Source organism: Monodelphis domestica, chromosome 1, assembly GCF_027887165.1.
Source record: "Monodelphis domestica isolate mMonDom1 chromosome 1, mMonDom1.pri, whole genome shotgun sequence".
Classification (NCBI taxonomy): domain Eukaryota; kingdom Metazoa; phylum Chordata; class Mammalia; order Didelphimorphia; family Didelphidae; genus Monodelphis; species Monodelphis domestica.
The window spans coordinates 618128388-618152076 of NC_077227.1; the positions used below are offsets into that span (position 1 = coordinate 618128388).

Sequence of the window (23689 nt, forward strand, 5' to 3'; positions counted from 1 at the left end):
ATATGAATCCAGTTGCCTATTTGCCTTCGTAAGCATGATTTAAATTCACAGAGACTTTCCAGTTCTTCTGTTGTGCAAAGAAGGTTATAATATACAGAAATAAAATGTGAAATAACTCTTGCCCACAAGAAACTTACCTTTTACTGGTAAAGTGTTTTAAGATATAAACAAATAAGTACATACATAATAATTTGAGAAGGGAGGCTATACAAAATAGGAGTAGAGGCTTCTTGGAGGAGAGGGAAAACAAGCTATAAATGAGGAATAGAGAAATTCAAACAGCAATTTAGGATAAAAGCCCTTACTGACCAAATTCATTTCATTAGTTTTTTATTTGTATAGATTGGAGCAAACATTTATTTATCATATATTTAATACATTTACTAAACACCATATTTAAATGGAGGTGGAGGTAAGAGAAAGTAGAGATATTCAAAAGTAATATCCTGGTCTTGATCCTACAGATGAGTAAATCACTGATCATGAGGAAATGTCACTAGGTCTCTTAGGGAAAGCAGTAAGATCTTTGTACAGAGTGTAGAGACCAGGCTTTTGCTATTGCTTCTTAAACCAACTAGCTTTGTGACCTTGGGGAAAGTCACTACATTGTTCTATACATTGGTTTGTTTATCTTTGAATTAAAATGAATTGAACTAGATGATTACTGGGCATCATTTCCAATTCAAATAAGTCTAAAAATTAATATTTTTATGCTAAGAAATCACAACTAACCTATTTTTGGAGAACAAAAAGTATTAAAATGGAAAGATATGGGGGATGGAAAACTCAAAACTTGGTTAATGGTCATCAGTAAATTTTGGTACAAATAACAAAAAATGAAGAAGAATAAAATGGAAAGGTTAGTTGAGGCTATTGCAGATGGTTTTTTACAATAAGTTATGAAGCCCAGACTTTATTTAGCATGCAACAGTAGATTAGTGAACAGTGAAATGATATGATCAGAGTATGGCATTAAAAAAGATTAACATAACATCACTATACAGGATGTACTAGAATTGGGAGAGAATAGATATGGAGATAAAAATCAAAGAGAAGTTTTACTAGGCCTTAGGAAATAGCCATTACAGACATGTCTTCCCTAAACAAGAAACTTATATATTCACCCAAGGGAAAATCAATGGAAAGAATAGAGTTTTAAAGATATTTAAATTAAAAAGATAAGGAATGCTACACTGATCTCACATGAGATGGTAACATAATTTATCTTGTTTGTTTAAGTAAGTCTTCGGCATTCAAAGCTCTATGGATGAATTATGGTATGAAAAATATATACAACATCTTTGAAATGTCACTGATGAGACTCAAAAAGGGAATAAAATCACTTCAATGTGTGGAACATTCTCATTTTCATGGTTAGATCAGAAAGAATTCAGGCTGCATAAGGGATATTCCATGCAAGGAAGAGGAGAAATGAATTTGTTGTACTGCACTTATTTGACAAAGGGTATTTTCATAAACTTGAGAAAAATAATAAAAATATATAATATCAAGTATAATTTAGCTCCTTGTCACAGAGGAGAGTCTCTGTTTGAAAAGCTTATGCCAGTAGCATCCATATTTTCTCAGGTGCTACCAAATAGAGAGTAGAGAAGGCATTGAGTATGAATCCAGAATCTGACTATATGTTCCAAGACAAGTATGTGGGTGTTTATATATATATATACACATATAATACATATATTGTATATCTATGTGTAGACTGCAGGAATCTATGAAATCATAAAGTAAATTGTGGATGATATTTTTATGAATCTACATGATAATAGAATGAGCAGCAACACAATTGAAATCATGGACATTTTAAATCCTGAAAAAAGAATGAACAATTAACATTGATACAGCAGTTTTAAAAAGCATTTTGACTATATCATTTCATTTTCTATTCAAAAAACCTCTTAAGGTAGATTATTATTTGCTTATTTCTTATCCAAGTAAACTGAGTTTAAGAAGGGCTCTGAGTCTTGCCCAAGAACACACAAATATAAGTTTCTGGAGTGGGGCTCACACCCATATTATTCTGACTTCAACTTCAGCATGGTAATTGTAAGAAAATCTGTTTCTCTAATGTCAACTTATTATTCCTAGCATGTATTTCTGAAATTGATATTAGCCCTATGTAAAATTCCAAATCAGACAAAATAAAATATAGCAATATAAAATAGTATTTAGAAAAGTAAGCATATGTGCTGCTTTCCCCTAGGTTTTAAATTTAGTTGCTTAAGCTCATATCCAGCTTCACAAAAAAGCATTGAACTAATGCTCTCACTTTTCTTACCTTCTTTTGGCAAGAATTTCAGGGTGGGGGAAAGGATAAAATTTCACAGTTCCATACATTTCTATTTCCCCAGATAGATCATATTTAGTTCTTTTGTATTTCATAATTTTTTTTCAGGAGACTATAATTATCCTTTAAGGACATATTAGAGAATTGAGTCTATAAGATACTTGTAAAAAATAATAAATGAGAAAAAATAGAATTATACATAAAATAACCATAAATTTTATAGGCAAAAAGCTAGATAGCAAAGATTTTGACAAAATTTCTCATGCCTTGTGGATATAATGGAAAGATATAGGACAGGTAATACAGAGATAGAAGAGTATAATGAGAAGTCCACTGGTTTTGAATTCTAATGACCTGGGTTTAATAGATCCATCTACCTATGTGATCTTTTTGGACAAGTCACTTTATTACTCTGGGCATCATCAGTTTCCTTATCTGTGCATTAGGGATTTGGTATCTGCCCAGGCCATCTTAGATTGAGGCTCTCATGTGGTATCTTATCCTGCTTCTTGGAGATGATATTCAGTTTCAGCCTACCATATGCTGGTATAGTAACAAGGTAAGGGAGGATACGCTAATCTCCCATGAGATCGTAACATAGTTTTGCTTGTTTGTTCAAAGTTCTGTGGATGAATTTTGGCAGGAAAAAATATGTACAAAATTTTTTTAATGTCATTGATGAGATCAAAAAGGAAATATAATCACTCCAATGTGTGGAGTAATTTCATTTTAATGGTTAGATCAGAAAGAATTCATGGTGTGTATAATATTCCATACAAGGAAGAAGAAAAGTAAATTTAGACTCCATCTATCTGACAAAGGATAATTTCAGGAACTTGAAAAATAATAATAAAACTATATATCAAGTACGCTTCAGGAGAGTTTAGTTCCTTATCATAGAGAAGTGTCTACATTTTCAAAAGATATACTCATAGCATTAATATTCTCTCAAGTTATACCAAGTAGGACTTCTTTCCATTGGCTGCATAGCCAGATTTGGTTGTGTCTTTAAATCTACCTAATGGAGGAATAACTCTCTCTCTTTTTCTAAGTAGTATCCAGGGGTGAAGGTATTGCTCATCCATGATATGAACAACCAAGAACAAATATGGGAAGGTTGTTCCTTTCCAATTTGTCCCTGTGGCCCAGAGAAATGGACTACGTATTTTGTTCTGTTTCATTTCTCGTGTTTAATTCTAGGTGCAGTGGAATGGAATTCCAAACTCAGTAGTTTAATGTATGAGGTGTTGTAGCTAGGATTTAAGTTTAGATAATGTACCCAGTCAAACAAAGAATCCAGGATTCTAGAAGACAAGTCCACGTAGCTTTGGATCTGGAACTTTATGGGACTAATTCTACTAGGAGACAAGTCCAGGTAGCTTTGGATCTGGGACTTTATGGGACTACTTCTATATATTATCTCAGCTAAATGATGAACCTAACCCCTTGTCCAAGAGATCAAGGAGGAATGGGGAGTGATACTCATATGTGTTTAGGGTAGGGAAGTTTGTAGTTTTGTCTTGTTTAATTTGAAATAAATATTCCATTGAAAAAGGTAATCCATTTAGTTCTTAATTTGACTGTGGTACTGTGGACTCCCTAAAACTGAGGGAAGAGAATTAATGTGAGTTTGAACAACTGGCACCCAGTAGACATTGACAACACTCTTAAGAGTAGGCATGAGGGGGCAGCTGGGTAGCTCAAAGGATTGAGAACCAGGCCGAGAGATGGGAGGTCCTAGGTTCAAATCTGGCCTCAGACACTTCCCAGCTCTGTGACCCTGGGTAAGTCACTTAACCCCCATTGTCTAGCCCTTACCACTCTTCTGCCTTGGAACCAATATGGTTCCAAGACAGAAGGTAAGGGTTTAAAAAAAAAAAGAATAGGGGTGAACTGCAATATTCCTGACCTTAAGGTAATTGGGGACACTATTAAAGCTATAAAATGAGTTCAGACTAAATTGTCACATAGAACCCATTGTTTTACATCTATGATGCTCCAATATGTAAGAGGATATGATAGGAAGTACCTTATATGAATAGATTCAGAATTTGTTGAATGACTAGATACAAATAAATAGCAATTAATTAATTGACAGCAACCTGAACGAAAGTTTCTAAGGATGGCCAGGACTTGTTCTTGCACCTGTTCTGTTAAACATTTTTCATCAGTGATTTAGAGAAAAGTATAGGCAATATGTTTGCCAAGTTTACAGCTGGTGAAAAGTTGTAAAGGGCAACTAATGTTATATATGAAAGAACTGGGATGCATAAAGAAGTTGAAATATTACATTGAATCTAATAAACAGAAAATTTAAAAAGATGCAAAACCATCAAATATTTGGAAACTAACCTGTTAGAAATATGCATGACCTATAAATGAAAACTATAAAAATATAATGATTTTTGAAAGGAAGGTCTAAATAATTAAAGAGAAGTTCAGTGTTCATGAATGAGTCAGACTAATATAATAAAAATGTCAATACTCTCCAAATTAATTTATATATTTAATGTAGTACCAATCAAAATATCAAGGGGGTTCTTTATAAAACTGGATAAAAATTAATGAAATTTATATGAATAAATAAGTGGGCAAGAATATCAAAATATCAGATGCAAGGGAGTAAAAAGCTTTTGAAGGTCATTTTGTACTCTGAGACTTTGAAACATAAAAACGGTGTTATAAAAAAGTATCTGTGGGGCACTGGGGGAGGGAGGGAGAGAAAAAGAGAGAGAGACAAAGAGAGAGAGAGAGAGAGAGAGAGAGAGAGAGAGAGAGAGAGAGAGAGAGAGAGAGAGAGAGAGAATAAAACCTATTGATATGTTTCTTCTATCTGAGTTCTTAACCAGTCATCCAAGAATCACCAAAGGATCCATAGCTAGATGTCAAGATGTCAAGATAATTGAGCTGGGAAACAAAACAAAACAAAATTTATTTATTTTCACTGATCTTTACATTTTATTTTATGGATTTAAAAAGTATATGTTTCACAACACCATCAGTAGGGTCAATAAGGCAAAAAAGGTTAAGAATCTCTCACACATGTGATCACAATTAGTATGTACTCAATCTAATTGTCATTTATTTTTTCAATATTTCATAAGAATCTTTATAAACTTATTCATATTTGTCAGGTATTTCTATAATAAATGTTTTATAATTTTCAATTATATTAATATATAATTTTTTATTCATTCCTTTCCCTATCGTAAGACCTTTAGATTACTTCTAATTTTTTTCAACGACAAATAATACTGACATGAAAATCTTTGAAAAAAGTCTTTCTTTTTAGAAAACAACATTTTTGGAGATAGATTTAATGATGCATCATTGGATATAACCTTTCTTATAATTTTATTTACTCAATATTTTCCAAGAAGATTCGTAAGTTTGCTTTCACAGAAGCAGTGAATGAATCTACCAGTTTCTCAGAAACATTCCAAACATTTTTGCTCTATTTTATTCTTCCTCCATGGATGGTTGGGCCAGTCTTTTCAACATTGGCATAAATTTCTCTAAGGGTTTTTAATAGTGAATCTGAGCTCAGTGGTATTACTATGATGCTGTCAGTTAAAAAGGGAGCTTTCTGGTACATGGAAAACCAAATCAAAAATTAATTGGAAATTAAACAATATGATACTCCAAAATCGTTTAGTTAGAGAAGAAATCACAGAAACAATAATTTCATCGAGGAAAATGACAATAGCAAGACATCCTTTCAAACCTTTTGGGATGCAGCCAAAGCTGTAATCAGAGGTAAATTCATATCCCTGAGTGCATATATTAACAAACTAGGGAGAGCAGAGATCAATCAATTGGAAATGCAAATAAAAAAAATCAAAAGCGATCAAATTAAAAACCCCCAGCAGAAAACCAAACTAGAAATCCTAAAAATTAAGGGAGAAATTAATAAAATCGAAAGTGATAGAACTATTGATTTAATAAATAAGACTAGAATCTGGTACTTTGAAAAAACAAACAAAATAGACAAAGTACTGGTCAATCTAATTAAAAAAAGGAAGGAAGAAAAGCAAATTAACAGCATCAAAGATGAAAAGGGGGACAGCACCTCCGATGAAGAGGAAATTAAGGCAATCATTAAAAATTACTTTGCCCAATTATATGGCAATAAATACACCAATTTAGGTGAAATGGATGAATATATACAAAAATACAAACTGTCTAGACTAACAGAAGAAGAAATATAATTCTTAAATAATCCCATATCAGAAAATGAAATCCAACAAGCCATCAAAGAACTTCCTAAGAAAAAATCCCCAGGGCCTATCAAACATTCAGAGAACAGTTAATCCCAATACTATACAAACTATTTGACATAATAAGCAAAGAGGGAATTCTACCAAACTCCTTTTATGACACAAACATGGTACTGATTCCAAAACCAGGCAGGTCAAAAACAGAGAAAGAAAACTATAGACCAATATCCCGAATGAATATAGATGCAAAAATCTTAAATAGGATACTAGCAAAAAGACTCCAGCAAGTGATCAGAAGGGTCATCCACCATGATCAAGTAGGATTTATACCAGGGATGCAGGGCTGGTTCAATATTAGGAAAACTATCCACATAATTGACCACATCAACAAGCAAACCAACAAGAACCACATGATTATCTCAATAGACGCAGAAAAAGCATTTGATAAAATACAACACCCATTCCTACTAAAAACACTAGAAAGCATAGGAATAGAAGGGTTGTTCCTAAAAATAATAAACAGTATATATCTAAAACCATCAGCTAATATCATCTGCAATGGGGATAAACTAGATGCATTCTCAATAAGATCAGGAGTGAAACAAGGATGCCCATTATCACCTCTACTATTTGACATTGTACTAGAAACACTAGCAGTAGCAATTAGAGAAGAAAAAGAAATTGAAGGCATCAAAATAGGCAAGGAGGAGACCAAGTTATCACTCTTTGCAGATGACATGATGGTCTACTTAAAGAATCCTAGAGATTCAACCAAAAAGCTAATTGAAATAATCAACAACTTTGGCAAAGTTGCAGGATACAAAATAAACCCACATAAATCATCAGCTTTTCTATATATCTCCAACACAGCTCAGCAGCAAAAACTAGAAAGAGAAATCCCATTCAGAATCACCTTAGACAAAATAAAATACCTAGGAATCTACCTCCCGAGACAAACACAGGAACTATATGAACACAACTACAAAACACTCTCCACACAACTAAAACTAGACTTGAGCAATTGGAAAAACATTAACTGCTCATGGATATATATGCTCATGGAGCCAATATAATAAAAATGACCATCCTACCCAAACTTATTTATCTATTTAGTGCCATACCCATTGAACTACCAAAATACTTCTTCACTGATTTAGAAAAAAACATAACAAAATTCATTTGGAACAACAAAAGATCAAGGATATCCAGGGAAATAATGAAAAAAAAAACACATATGGCGGGGGCCTTGCATTCCTAGACCTTAAACTATATTACAAAGCAGCAGTTATCAAAACAATTTGGTACTGGCTAAGAGACAGAAAGGAAGATCAGTGGAATAAACTGGGGGAAAGCAACCTCAGCAAGACAGTATACGATAAACCCAAAGATCCCAGCTTCTGGGACAAAAATCCACTATTCGATAAAAAATGCTGGGAAAATTGGATGACAGTGTGGGAGAGATTAGGAATAGATCAACACCTCACACCCTACACCAAGATAAATTCAAAATGGGTGAGTGACTTAAATATAAAGAAGGAAACCATAAGTAAATTGGGTAAACACAGAATAGTATACATGTCAGACCTTTGGGAGGGGAAAGACTTTAAAACCAAGCAAGACATAGAAAGAATCACAAAAAGTAAAATAAATAATTTTGACTGCATCAAATTAAAAAGCTTTTGTACAAACAAAACCAATGTAACTAAAATCAGAAGGGAAACAACAAATTGGGAAAAAATCTTCATAGAAACCTCTGACAAAGGTTTAATTACCCAAATTTATAAAGAACTAAATCAATTGTACAAAAAATCAAGCCATTCTCCAATTGATAAATGGGCAAGGGACATGGATAGGCAGTTCTCAGCCAAAGAAATCAAAACTATTAATAAACACATGAAGAAGTGTTCTAAATCTCTTATAATCAGAGAGATGCAAATCAAAACAACTCTGAGCTATCACCTCACACCTAGCAGATTGGCTAACATGATAGCAAAGGAAAGTAATGAATGCTGGAGGAGATGTGGCAAAGTAGGGACATTAATTCATTGCTGGTGGAGTTGTGAACTGATCCAACCATTCTGGAGGGCAATTTGGAACTATGCCCAAAGGGCGACAAAAGAATGTCTACCCTTTGATCCAGCCATAGCACTGCTGGGTCTGTATCCCAAAGAGATAATGGACAAAACGACTTGTACAAAAATATTCATAGCTGCGCTCTTTGTGGTGGCCAAAAATTGGAAAACGAGGGGATGCCCATCAATTGGGGAATGGCTGAACAAATTGTGGTATATGTTGGTGATGGAATACTATTGTGCAAAAAAGGAATAATAAAGTGGAGGAGTTCCATGGAGACTGGAACAACCTCCAGGAAGTGATGCAGAGCGAAAGTTGCAGAACCAGGAGAACATTGTACACAGAGACTAATACACTGTGGTATAATCGAATGTAATGGACTTCTCCATTAGGGGAGGTGTAATGTCCCTGAACAATCTGCAGGGATCTAGGAGAAAAAACACTATTCATAAGGAGAGGACAAACTGTGGGAGTAGAAACACCGAGGAAAAGCAACTGCCTGAATACAGCGGTTGAGGGGACATGACAGAGGAGAGACTCTAAACAAAACTCTAATGCAAATATTAACAACATGGCAATGGGTTCGAATCAAGAACACATGTGATACCCAGTGGAATCACGCGTCGGCTATGGGGGGTGGGGCGGAGGAAAAGAAAATGATCTTTGTCTTTAATGAATAATGCATGGAAATGATCAAATAAAATATTATAAAATTTTAAAAAAAGGAGCTTTCAAAAAACCTTGTCATGAAAGGCAATCCAATGTGCAAGACTCAACATAAAATAAGTACATTTGTATTTATACTTTTTACTAACCTTCTAATCCATCCTCTGGGCAAGGCACTGTTCTAGGCACTATCCCCTAACCATAGCTAAAGAGCTATAAATAGCAGATATTTTTAAGATCCATTCATATGAGAAAAGGGCAATACAATAGGGGAAACAGTAAAAACCAATAATAGTAATATATTAGAGGATTTTCTGTGAAAGTACTGAATTGAATTATTTTAATAATAACAGAAGCATTTGTAGAATAGTGGCAAGACATTTGGCTGCAAAGTTAGAATGATCCATTTAAGTCCTTACTCTGACCCGTACTGCCTTTGTGATCCTGTCCAAGTCATTTAACCCCTCACCAACCTATGAAACTCTCTGACTATAAATTTCAGAACATTTGCTGATGTACATTAGTAGAGGGAGTTTGCACACCCAGCAGGCACATACACCGAAGCAATCATGAATCCAGTTCCAGAAAACAAAAATAGAAGAGAGAAAAAAAAAACATGAGGCAATTGGATTATTTGGTGGCAGAACACAAAACACTGTCCTTTCTATCATTTTGTTTTTTTCTTTACAATACCATCTATGAAGCAGCTGGGAGCAGGTGTCACTTTCTCCACTTTCCAGATGACACAACAATGGAACACATCTGCCCAAGGACATACAGTTAATTAGCTAGAGAATGATGTCTAGCACTTAAGTCTTTTTGATTGTCAATCTCACACATGGTGATATAAAGTTACCTGTTGTAAATAGTAATATCTGCAGGTATAATGAAGAGCAACAATGGAGAATAAAGAACATTGTGAGGAAAGTGATAAGATTGTCAGAAAAACTGAAGAAGAGGAATCAAAACCTTGATAAATTTTGATACTTTTTGTCAATAGTGTGTGTTAGATGTCTTCAAAGAACCATTGATTGTCAGTACTGGAAGGAATTGTGGAGCTACGGAGTTCAAACAATTCCCTGTGTATCATCCACAAACCATGTTCATCAGGTCTCTCTGCTTGATGATCTTCACTGATAAGGAACTTTCTGCCTTTCTCATCCAACTTTGAGATCACTGATTACTAAGAAGAATTAAAAAAAAAATGAAAACCTAAAATTTGTTCATTATTTCCACTCAATGCTTCTATTTCTTAATTATAAGAGAAAACAAAACAAACCTCATTCCCCTTCCACATACAGCCCTTCATATATTTGAAGGCAGAGATCATGCTTCCCCACATACCTTCTATCCCAACATTTAAATCTTGTCTTCTCCAGGATAAACATATAAAACCCTTTAGTCCCTTCATCATTCTGGTTGCCTTCCTCTAGATATACAGTAGTGTTCAATATCCTTCCTGTTAAATTATACTGAAAAGAGAACAGAAAACTCTATGTATGCCCTGAGCAGTAGAATGTACAGCATGTCTGACTTTCCTTTTTTTACATACTATGATCCTAACTGAAATATTGTGGGATGATAAAATGTGATAGACTTTGCTACTCACAACAATATAACAATTAAGGACAATTCTGAGGGACTTGGAAAAAGAATGCTATCTACCTCCAGAGAAAGAACTGTTGGAGTAGAAATGCAGATGAACACATACAATGATTTATCACTTGCTTATTTGGGTATATGATTTGGGGTTTTGGTTTTATAAGATTCTTCACTTACAAAAATGAATTATATGGAACTATATTTTGAGTGATAATACAGGTACAACCCAGATTGAACTGCTTTTCAACTCTGGGAGGGGAGAGGGAAAAAAGGGAGGGAGACAACATGATTCATATAACTTTGAAAAACTTATGTGTAAATTTGTTATTAAAATAAAATAAAGAGAAGACTAAAATAAATAAATCATATAATACTGATAGCAAAACCTATGGTCACATTAGTTTTTGAAGCTGCCATGTCACACTAACTGATTCATATTAAATGTCTCCCCAAGTTCTTTTAATATGAATAATGTACACTTTCATCACTCGTGTTATTGATCTTTATTTTTTAAACCCAAGTGTAGGATCTTAAGTGCAAAAGTATTTCTGTTTAAGGCCAACATTGTCTTGTCCATGTCATGTTGCTACTACTATCTGGTATATATCAACCAAAGAAGAGATAAAAATATAGGCAACTCAAAAGGAAATATTTATTGCAGTTATAAGCAGAATAAAGCATAAACGGGGGAGCACAGAGAAACAGGCTGCAGGACACAGGTATCCTTGAGCAATAAAAAGAAAAACACAAAGGACTTTGATTTGTTGGGTATATACTTTTTATGGAGGATTTACAGTAATACCTGGACAAGAATAATATGACATAAGAAGAGATTGCAATCTGTATTGATAGAAGTAGAAAATTATAGATCACTTTAAGTATGTGTCAAAGTAATATGTGATGAAATCAGGAATTAAAAGCATTATTTTATCACCATCTCTTATCACCAAGTTTAACTATAGAAAGTCTAGTTCATTTCAGAAAAATACTAATATTGAGTTACTAATTTGTTTCAAAGTATTGCTCAGGATTTTAGAAGCCTATTCCTAAACAGATTTGAAATATATTCATTGTGAATTCTTTTTTTTGATAAAGATTCAAGCTGATAGAAATACCTTCATTTCTCATATTATGTATACATGCCAAAATTAGAATGGTACAGATGCTAACAAAATTGAACCCTTCTCTGAAAATGGCAGCTCTTCCTGAATAAGCAAACACTGTGGGTACAAATAATACGAGCCCAGTTACTTAATAATCAATTGATAAGCAAAGGAGAATATAAGAAGAATAAAGAATAATCAGAGGAGATATATTCAGAAAATATTATATACTATTCTAAATTTTGCCTTCTGCTATTGGTGTGGTTGCAGATGTGTCAGAAGTTAGACGACTTGATCACCATTTTCACTGCAGTGACATGATGACTAAGCATCCACTTCCACACTGTTCCAAATTGTCTGAGCTTCGTAACTGATCATCTCCATCACCTCTTTGGAAGACTTGGGATTTCACACCTTCCAGTGCTACCCTCCTACACTGAGAGCAAGCTATAAAACAATGTCATACCACCTCTCTCCTCCTTAAAATAAATGCTTGAAATGCCATCTGTTCAAGGAGGTATTGCAGTTACAATGATAACTTGCAGCTTTCCCCCCTGCTTCTATCACATTTGGGGAGTTCGGATTAGGCCACTTGCCTCTCATGTGCCCCTGAGGGGCAGCAATTTTTTATCTGTTTCTTGCATGGCATATGGTCAATATAAAAAGTCCTGAGTCCACCTCTACCTCAGTACTGTGAAAATGTGACTCTAAAATGATACATAAAAATGGGTTTATATTTGAGCAAAATTTTCTCTTGCCATGAATTTCATTTTGGACTTTAGGCTCCAAATAGGTTTCTCAAATAAATTTCTCCTGGATACTGAGCACTAAATTGGACAATGGTTGTGGAAAGTTAATTCTGGCTTTTTTTTTGAGGGGTAGGATTGGGTGGGAGTATAGCTACAATATATAGAAAGCCCTTCATGACAATCTAGGTAAAAGTAGTGGCATACTTGGGCAATTATGAAATGAAGTGAATAAAGCACTGGGCCTGGAGTCAAGGAGACCTGAGTTCAAATGTGACCTCATATACTCTTGGTGGAGCTATCAATTGGCCAAACTATTCTGGAAAGCAATGTGAAATAATGATCTAAACACACTTTGACCAAGTGGTACCACTATCAGACCTCCACAAGAAATAGAACAATGAGGAAATAATCCATATGTACAAAATAAAGGGAAAGCAGTGACCACAAATTGAGGAACAATTGAACAAATGTATGTGAATTTGATAGAAGACAATGATTTCATTTCAGAATCCTGAAACTTTGTATAATCCAATGCAGAATGAAATGCATGAACCAGGAGAACAACTTGGACCATAACAACACGGAATAAAAAGTTCAACATCACAAGACCAGGTCAACACTGTGATCCACCATGATTCCAAAGAAGTGATAATGAAGCATGCTACTCACCTTTTGGTAGAGAGATGATGGACTCAGAGTATAGAATAAGATATTAAGTTTAATATGAAAATTTATTTTTATTAACATTGAATATTACAAGTTTTCTCCTTTTCCAATGGTGGGAATAAGTAAAAAACTCAATCTTTATAAACTAAAAAAATTTAATTTAATTTTAAAACAAGAATATCCACTTTACATATGAAGAAATTGAGGCTCAAAGAGTTGTAAATCAACTTGGCCAAAATTACTTGCCTAGTAAATGTCAGTCATAAGCAAAGGTTGAACCTAGGATTTTGAGAGCTATATGGCAAGTCCAGAGAAGTTGTAATACATTATAAATACAAGACAAATGGCATAAATGTTGTCATAAGGGATATTTATGATTAAGAAAAAAGTTTATAGAATTATGTAGCATGCATGAAGGACAACTAATGAACAGCCTATATATCCTATTGGTATGATATGATTAGAATGCCAGGAAAGTTACCCAAATGGAAAGTGACCCCTTGTGATGAATTTATGGGAGGACATGGATAATAGTTGTAAAAGTTAAGCAAGCACAGATAAATTATAATCTCTTTTTCTTGAGGGAATAATGGCAATTTACAGAATCACTGGAATATTTCAGAGTTCTTTCTACTAGACTCTATTTCCATTCTAATTTAATAAGATCCTAAATTAGCATCTTATACTATGTTGCTTATAATTCCCATTAGTTTAAAGAACCAATTCTGAGGATATTCAACTTTATAATGTGGATGCACTAGTCATTTCCTTGGATCTCATTGTGCATATTGTGTCAGAGTGGGTTTTGGTAATAAGAGACAATGAAATTTCCAAATGAGACTAAGGGCTCAAAATAAGATTCTTGAATAGGATCACCACAAATGCCGTCAGATGTCAGAAATTTCATTAGTTGTAATTTGAAGGCAGCAAGGAGAGAGATGGAGACCTTTGTAGTTGTAACAAAAAAAAAAAAGAAGAAGCTTTCAGACTCCCAAATCATGCCATAAGATGTATTGGTTGGTCACAAAAGACTTGGGATTTCTGGTCTAGTTAGATGATCATCCATTTCAGGGTTTCTTAAATGTCTTGTATCCTGGGTATCTTTTGGAATTCTGGTGAAACTTATAGATCCCTTCTCCCAATGTTTTTATATAAAAAAATTCAAAGGTTTTCAAAGAATTATACTGGAATAAATTCAATTAGTTCTCCAAAACAGAAATTCATGGATCCCAAAAAGTCTAGATTACTTGTGGTTCTATGGGCCTAAGATTAAGAACCTTTGATCTTCATCAAAGTTCAGCAACCTCTCAAAAGTTAGATATGACAGTCTTGTGTCTTGTTCTTTTTTTGGTGGCACTACCTTTCCTCAAATTCTTCCTGATTTAAGTTTCTTTTATTCATTTTTTTACATTCACTAATCATTTATTAAGCACTTACTCTGCCAGACACTGCGCTAAGCACTAGTGATAATAAAAGACAAAAAATAATTTCTGCCCTGAAGAAGCTCACAATATAATTGGGGGGGGGGGGGAGGGACAACAATCAAATATGTACAATTTGCCTTTAAACAACTTGATGTCAGAGAAGACCTGAAAGGACATGAAAAATATAATCAAGAATTAGAAGAGGGATTAGATTCATTCTACTTTAGCCCAGAAGAAAGAACTACAGTTAATGGATGAAGATGGAAGAAGACTAGAATTAAGATTGATACAAGGAAAAACTTTAAAACAAATATTTTTGTTGCAATTTTTCAGTAGTTTCAGTTGTGTCTGATTTTTTTGTGACCCTCAATTGGGTTTCTTAGCCTAGATACTAAAGTAATCTGCTATTTCCTTTTCCAGATTATTTACAAAGAAACTGAAAAGAAGAAACTGAGGCAAATAGGGTTAGGTGATTTATATTGTGTTACAAAGGTAGTAAATATCCGAGGCCAGATTTGAACTTAGGTATTCAGGAATATACCAGAACCTGGACTCTACCTACTCTATCTCCTAGCTTTTATAAAGAAATAGAGCTATTCAAAAGTTGAATGAAGGACATCAAAAGGTAGATTACACAGTGGGTCTTAAAGCAAAGGCAAGATGATTATATCTATAGGATGTTACAGAAGAAAATCTTTCTCAATTGTGATTTTACTAAATGCCCTTTGAGATCTTTCCCAAATCAGAATTTTCAAGATGTTCTTCACAACTATAATCATCTATGAAAATGAATGCTGATGACTGAATGAATATAAGCATGTTGTGCGTATGAGATTTGTATGATTAGTGAGAAAGAACAAATGAATATGTCTATTTGGAAGTATATGGAACTACCAACTCTTAACTAGGTGTGTACCATGATGGCCAATACTCAGTGGAAGATGGCTACTCACAAAGTAATTAAAAGATGGAAGGATGACTTTCTTTAGCCAAGGGCAACTGAAGAACAGCCTGAACTCTAACTTAGGCAGACAAATTATGTTACTTTCTAGGCATTATAGCCATGTCCACATTTATCTAAAGAATTAGAATCAGAGAATTGAGTGACAGAATTTTAGAGTAATGGAGGATCTAGATCATCTGAAACAATCTTCTCATCATACAGATGAGTAAACTGGGGTCCAAGAGTTAAAATCAGGTTACAGAGCATACATAAAGTTGGAAGAGAACACGGAGATCAATGCCAAACAAGATCAATTCTTATGACTCTCAATCAAATTTTCTTTCAGTTATAGAGTTCTGTATGCAAGGTGTTCAGGAAAGACTAGTATCTGTAGTGGGAGAGCTTGCCATGTCCTTCTCAGAGCTACTTTCCTAAACAATCTTGGCAGGCAAGTTAAGCTAAGTTGAGTTTAACTTATAGGTCTCAAAGCCATCAGTAAGTTAGGGGAATATCTACCTCAGGCTTGCATGTAAAGATTTTCCTCACTGGAAGGTAGAGATGAGAATAATTTGTTCCCACAGTCATAAAAATGGTGGAAGCAGGTTCTGTGGAGAGCTAGGTTAGAAACTGAAGAAACTCAGGTCTTCTATTTTTTCCCAAGCCATTGACAGTTATCTTGACTTTTCTTTTGCCACTTAATTTTGATGTTTCTGGAAGAGAGTGTGAAACTAAAAACTTTATGTCATTCTATCTCACTTAAATCCATTTTATATGTACATTAAAAGATCTCACTCTACTGATTTCATTTTGGTCCTCCAAGTATGAAGTACAACAACCAACCATCTCTTAGAGATAATAAGAGTAGACATACAGCATAAAGCTTGTTGCTACTGTACAATATTCCTCAAATACATATTTGCCAAATAGCAATTAATCTAATATAGCTCTGTAAAGAACTTTAACCTCTTATAGTGCAATATGCTATATATAAAAAGCAGAGAGGCAATAACAATGGGAAAGAGTCCTGGATTTAGAATCAAGAGACTTGGATTCAAGTCCTAGGTCTGCCACTTACTACCAAAGTTTTCTGGGCCCCAGTTTCTTCATGTGCAAAAGGAAGGGGTTAGCATTATAGAAAGAATTGTAGTTGGTCTTAGGGAAATATGAATTTAAATATTGCCTCAGATACTGGACAAGTAAATTAACTACTGTCTACTTTGTAGCCTTATCTGTAAAATAAGAATAACAATACCTATGTTCCAGGGTTATTGTGAGGATTATATAACATTTGCAAAGAGTTTAACAAATCTTAAAGTACTAAAAATGCCAGTTGTTGTCATTGTTATTACCATGATTATCCTACAAGCCTATGACCTATGAGTATTTTATGAATACCAATTTGGAGCCAGCTAGGGGCTGCTCAAATGCTAAAATTAAAATGTATTATTTGGAGTATTTATAATAAAAATCTTTAGTGTCAATTTTTTTTAACTTCAAATCTCCAACCTGAACAGAGTTTATTAAAAAAGCATTGAAAAACTGTTTCCAAATGCACATTGCATAATAAGGAGCCTAACAAACCAATGTCAGTCATTTAATCAGTAACACATACTAAGCATCTGTTATGTACCAGGCACTGTTTTAAGTACTGAGACAGAGATTATCAAAAGATAGTCCTTTCCTTCTAGAAATTAACAACCAAATGTGGGAAGAGAGCATACTCAGGGAAGCAAAAGAGCATGGGGCTGGTGAAAGAAGGTCCTCAGTGAATGGGAATGATGAAGAATTCCCAAGGAGAACAACTTAGTGGCGAAGAAGAGATGGCTGACGTGGGTTCCCTCCTTAAATAAATATTCTGGTATGAAATGTCTCCACTTTCTAATCAGAGGGAGGGCAAGGAGTTATGATGGCAGAGGGCATTGTCAAGTTTTAAGTTTCAAGGTAACATCATCCCACTGGATGAAGTCATTTCTGAGGTACACCAAAGTCCAGAGAAGTTGGAATGAGAGGCAATGAATATATAAATGTTCTGTGCTCCCTTCTTAAAGAGAAATTAAAAAATATTCTGCCCTCAAAAATGACACTCTTCTCATGGTAGTGTGCCTAATCCACTCAAAACTATCAGACTTCCAAGATGCACATTCACCAATACTTTGTGCTACTTAGCTTCTCTTTAGAATATATGTATATTCTTTCCAATTTTCCACAAAGGGACCATGATCAATTCAGTGTGATCCCCCTGGTGACTCATTTTGTTCACTTGTGACATTTTATTTAGTCATTCTTCCCATAACACCTTGCATTAATCCACCCAAATAACTACTGGAGACATTTGTGAAATGATTGATTTTTCACATCTGAAAGACATTTGTTATGGTATGTTAACTGCAATAAAACAGAAGAAATCTTCAAGAGTATATAATGGAACCAAATGCCAAGATAAATGTTGTATTTCAGTAATATTCACCCATAATAACTGACAGATATTAGTATAAACATTACATTTGGTCTAAAAGGACCCTTTCATCCTTTTTTGAATATCATATATATATATATATATATATATATATATATATATATATAAACATGTAGAAAGACTATGAAGAGTCAGAATGCTGCATTTTGGACACCATCAGAAACAAAGATATAGCTATGATTTATTTTATTTTTATAATCCCATGGATGATCTTCAGGTCAAACATCAAAGTGGCCTTTCATAAGCAATTGAGAACTTATTAAAGCAAATTAATATTTCAGGGAATCTGCAGGGAATAAATGACAAATTAATTCTTCAAAATAATTATAGGCTCCCAAAGGAAACATAAACGTCAACTGTACACTCTTGTTAGTCATTTATGGACTGTATCTACTAAAACATATTTGAAAAGGGTAATAGTATCATGTTCCCTACTGCATAATGGAGCCAGCATCTACCCTTTCACTATATGAAGATTGCTGATTGGATTCCCAGCAGAGGTGGAAACCTGGCAATCAAATCAAGGTCTCCAGCACAGATGGGTAGAAGTGTCTAATGTTACTAGAGAATTTAATTATGAGAGGACTGTAGGATTTATAATAACATAGTCATATTAAAATAGTTTTTCAGTAAGACATTACTATGTATGTCTAATAGAAGAAAGTATGCAATCCGCTATTCAATTCAGAACTATTAGATAAATTAGTTCAAGGTTTCCACAGCTTGAAGACAGATTCATGAGTCAGTGATATTAGCAACTACTTCATTCCATCCTTTTAAAGCTTTAGAGAGCTGTTTTTGTTTGTTTGTTTTCTCCTTAAATCTTGCAAGGCAAACATTTCTGTTAATACATAAGCCTTTTATTAAGAAAAAAATAGAAACTGAAAACAAAAAGCAAAACTTAGCTTTGTCTAAAACCATGAAGGTCAAGAGAAAAAGCATCACAGATACCCTAAGCAATTAACAGATTGGGCAATATTAACCACAGGTTTAAAAAAAAGTATTAATTAGACTTCCCAATAGATTCCATTACTTACATGTGTTGTTAGTATGTAAATAACACTAAATTGGTGGTCCTTAGAAAATAGAAAAGGAAATATGGATGTGCATGTTTTTCAATGAAAATATTCATTAAGCATCTATTATTTATAAAAAAAGAATCACTATGCTATATGAGCTCACAAATTTTTCTGAAGAAATAAGCATACTTAAATATTTACAGAATAAGCATAAATGCATTTTAGTTAAATGGAAGGTAATTAGGGAGAAATGGGATCAGAAGTTGAAGTCATTGGAAAAGATTTCATGTTACAGGTGATGGTTATGCTGCCAAGGAAGAAAGGAATTTCATGAGGTAGGAGTGAGAAAGAAGTGTATTTTAGGCACAGAAGACAATCAATACAAAGGTATGTAAATGTGAAATGGAAAATTTTATGTAACAAAGCAGAGAGAAGGCAAGTTTCACTGATTCACAGAGTGGAAAAGGGAGAAAGAAAAAACTATGGTGAAGAGACAAAGTTCATCCATGTGGCAAGACGCTTTAAAGGACAAATAGATGGGTTTGCTTCTTCATCATGAAATTGTACATTTACCATTTTGGAGATTAAGGGTACCTTTAATAAACTTTCCCTTTTATTTCAAGTACACTACATATTTTCAAAGAGTTTTAATTTACATAAGCTCATAGACCAATAAAGCATGTTTATTTCCATTGCTTAGATAACTTTCTTAACCTTTGTTGATGTGCACTATACTAAAAGGTGGTATTATAGTATTTCATCTCCATTGAGTGAGTTCTATAATTCTGACTTTTAGTGGATAGATTGATTTATTAGAGTCAATAACTCCCTCAATGAAAAAATATTCCAGGCCCATTAATTAGAAGTTAAAAAAAAACATATTTGGGGGATGTAGTTTTTATAGTCTATTGCAGATGTCCAGATCTTACAGGCTCACCTGGACCAGTTCTAAAAATAGATTCGGAAAAACCTCAAATTAAAAAGTGAGTCTCATAAATAAAAATTGCCTGTCTCCAATCTTCAGTATTCCAGTCTTTATACTGTCTTATCCATGATAAGCATTTCTTTCTCTGAACAATTAATAACTGTTGTCTTTGTTGTTTTTTAACTGTTCTCTACATCCTTCAAACTTCAAGAAGCCTACACAGCACCATGAATAAATGATCACAGTCTTCCTAGCAATCAGGTCCCCTTGAAGGTCTTTGCTTATTTCTAGGGATTAGTTAGGCTGTTTTGCAATAACTCAGTCAATTTTTGACATTGTTTTTCAATTGGGAATGCACTTCCTTTTTGGTTTTCAATACAGCTGATTGTGTTTATCATAGGATTCAATGATCTGTGAAATGTTTCACATACCTATACTGACTGCTACTATAATATGTCATTGCTACCATTGAAATTTGCTACTTATGCACTCTAACATTTGCATATGTCTTTGGATTATTATGCATTCTTAAAAAAAAAACACCAAAGGGGGCAGCTAGCTGGCTCAGTGGATTGAGAGCCAGGCTCAGGGACAGGAGGTCCTGGGCTCAAATCTGACCTCAGACACTTCCTAGCTGTGTGACCCTGGGCAAGTCACTTACTTCCCATTGCCTAGCCCTTACCACTCTTCTGCCCTGGAATCAATATGCAATGTTGATTCTAAGACAGAAGGTAAGGGTTAAAAAAAAAAAACTCAAAGTAAAAACACTACAAAAGAAAATAATGAAACCTGTGAGGATAGTATTAAATCTAGCAGTGAACTCATAGAGAACTTACTAAAGATGAAGAAACCAATTCTATTTGATTTCATATAATCCTGTTCTGTCTGACATTCTGAGTCAGTCTAATGTCAGTAGATGCACACATGCATGACTATTGCAGTCTTAGTTTTAAACCATATAAAAAGTCTTGCATATTCCAAATAGTTTTCAGATCACTTTACAGAAGATTTCATGTGTGGCAATTGAATCCAACAGAACAAAAATAATGAACAAATAATAACCCATGTTTACATGAGTAAAATGAAAAAAGGATTTTTGGCAATAAAATAGGCAAATTTTAAAGGAAGTTGGGATGGGGAAAAGAAGTATAATCTTATTTAGATTGTTGTGTTTACTTTCATAGTTTAGCATATGTACCATCCAAATGTACCTTAAACTCAGTTAATTCTTCATTTCATGCTGTGTATAAGGTTCAAAGCCCATTAAACATTTTAGTTCCTGAAAATCATGTTAAGGAGCACTTACAAGCTTAATAAGGGAATAAATAATACTAATTATCTAATTCTTCCTTTTTTTCGACTCCGGTAAGTTATAGTGAGTGTTCAGTAAATCACTGTTATTTGATTGCTTAAGAAGAAAAAAGTAGAGCAGTAAAGACTATTCTGTTCTGGAATCTATATGACAAATGGATTTTCACATTACACTTGTTTTAAGAAAGAAAACAAGGTTTTACTAATGTTCAAAAATTGAGTTCTTAGATACAATGAGTTATGTGTTTTAAAAGAATTGACAAAATTGGTACAAGATTGAAACTCACATGATTATCAAAAGCAATTTGAACTGAATTTTTTAAAAAATCACCTGGTAAGGTCAGGTAGGTAGCTCAGTGGATTAAGAGCCAGATTTAGAGATGAGAGGTTCTGGGTTCAAATTTGGCCTCAGTCACTTATGACTATGTGATCCTGGGCAAGTCACTTAATACCAATTGCCTAGCCCTTGCCACTCCTGCCTTAGAACCAAGACACAATATTTATTCTAAGATATAAAGTAAAGGTTTAAGAAAAAAATCACCTTATTCAGAGCAAATAAGTTATTTGACAACATATTCTACCTTCCAGTGGAATATTTTAGAGTTATGTCAACAAAGGACTCAGTTAATTAGCATTCAATGTATAGAATTTTGGTGGTGATATGTAAAATTCAATCTCCTATTTGGTCCACAGGGCAATATTCATATCATATTTGTTATCCCACCAATAAATAAAGATTTTACAGAATTTTTAATTTTCCACTATATTTGATTATTGTCTACTTTACTACTTTACTGTGACTCTAAAGTGCCTTTAGAAATTCATTTAAAGTTAAGCCTTAGCATGTGTGATCACAATTATGTAACCGCTGTAAGAAATTTCAAACGCCTATTGCAAATCTGGGGGGAATGGAGGGAAGCTTTGGGATACACAACCCAAACATCCTTTACCCAATTTCCTACAACACAAACTTCAGGAATTTCCATATAATGTACCATAATTAAAAGAGGCATCAAACCCTACCACTTCTAAATAGAATTAAGAAGCATAGCAAGTTTAGGAAATAGAAATTTATCCATTAAGGTATAATCAGATCAATTTTGCTGTATTTGATTAAATTTTTAATTATACACCCATACTTTGAGGTAGAAGAAACCAAGAATTCAGGTCAGGTTCCAAAAGCAAGGAAACTCAAAAACATCAAAATCCTCCAACAGAATAGACAAAGAATCTGTAACAAGTAATAGAATCTTCAATTATTCTTTTCATATTTAAGAAGGCATCCTACATAGCAGATGTTCTGGAGAAAAGCTAGGTCAATTGAATGAATGGTATATTGACCACCCAAAGATCATAGGACCACCTCACCCCAAATCCCCAAACTTTTAAGAAAAGTAGGAACAACTGCCCATTGTTAATGCAAATGGATACTTTTTCCACCAGCATTTAAACATTTGCAAAACACTTCACCTGCCATCCCATTTGATTCTAACAACAATCATATGAAGTAAGTACTATTATGTTTCCTATTTTACAGATGAGGAATCTGAGATGGAAAGAGATGAATTGGCTTCTACAAAGTCATACTGCTGGTAAGTGCCTTAGGCAGGATTTCAATTTAGGACCTGATTCCAAAATCAGAACTCTATCCAGTACACCAACTAATTGCTAATAAAGTAGAATTTTGAGGTTCTAATGCAAAGATGTGGCATTTATTCTCCAAACAAAGTTCAGTGGTTAGGATGAGGGACAGACTTTACTATAAAAGATAGTTGTCCCTAAAGAGAGTATTGTATTCTGAAATATATCAAATCCTTTATCCTCATAAATCACACCCTGGCCAAGGAGTTCCTTACAAATGATTCTAGCAATCATTTTCAAATAGCACAATTTCCCCTAAAAGCATTCCCTTTTGTTTGCTTTCAGAGGTTGCTAGGGCTTTGTTTTGTTTTTCTCAGAAACCAATTACTGGAGTGTTATTGGTATGGTTTATTATGTAAAAGAAGCTCCATATTTATACACTGTATGATAATTCACATGTAAGCACTAATTACATATTTAGTTGCCTAAGTATTCTAGCAGTAGATAAAACTCTATCTATGAGAACTAGCTGATATTTACTTAGAGACTAATGCAAAACTAGAGAGCATGGTGTAATTTCATTACCCATCATCTTTCCACTTAGCACTTGGAAGTGGAGAAAGTAACAC

The 23689-nt window shown here is 33.9% G+C and overlaps 1 protein-coding gene and 1 long non-coding RNA gene across 2 annotated transcripts in view; one reads left to right on the forward strand and one right to left on the reverse strand.

Annotated features, from left to right (window-relative positions):
• MACROD2 (mono-ADP ribosylhydrolase 2) overlaps nt 1-23689 on the reverse strand; it is a 2426984-nt gene that overhangs the window by 1205880 nt on the left and 1197415 nt on the right. The window lies entirely within an intron of this gene.
• LOC103103860 (uncharacterized) overlaps nt 1-23689 on the forward strand; it is a 156410-nt gene that overhangs the window by 131375 nt on the left and 1346 nt on the right. The window contains exon 2 of the long non-coding RNA XR_008917612.1: nt 23017-23071. This is a non-coding gene — a long non-coding RNA (uncharacterized LOC103103860). The remainder of the gene's footprint in view (nt 1-23016; nt 23072-23689) is intronic.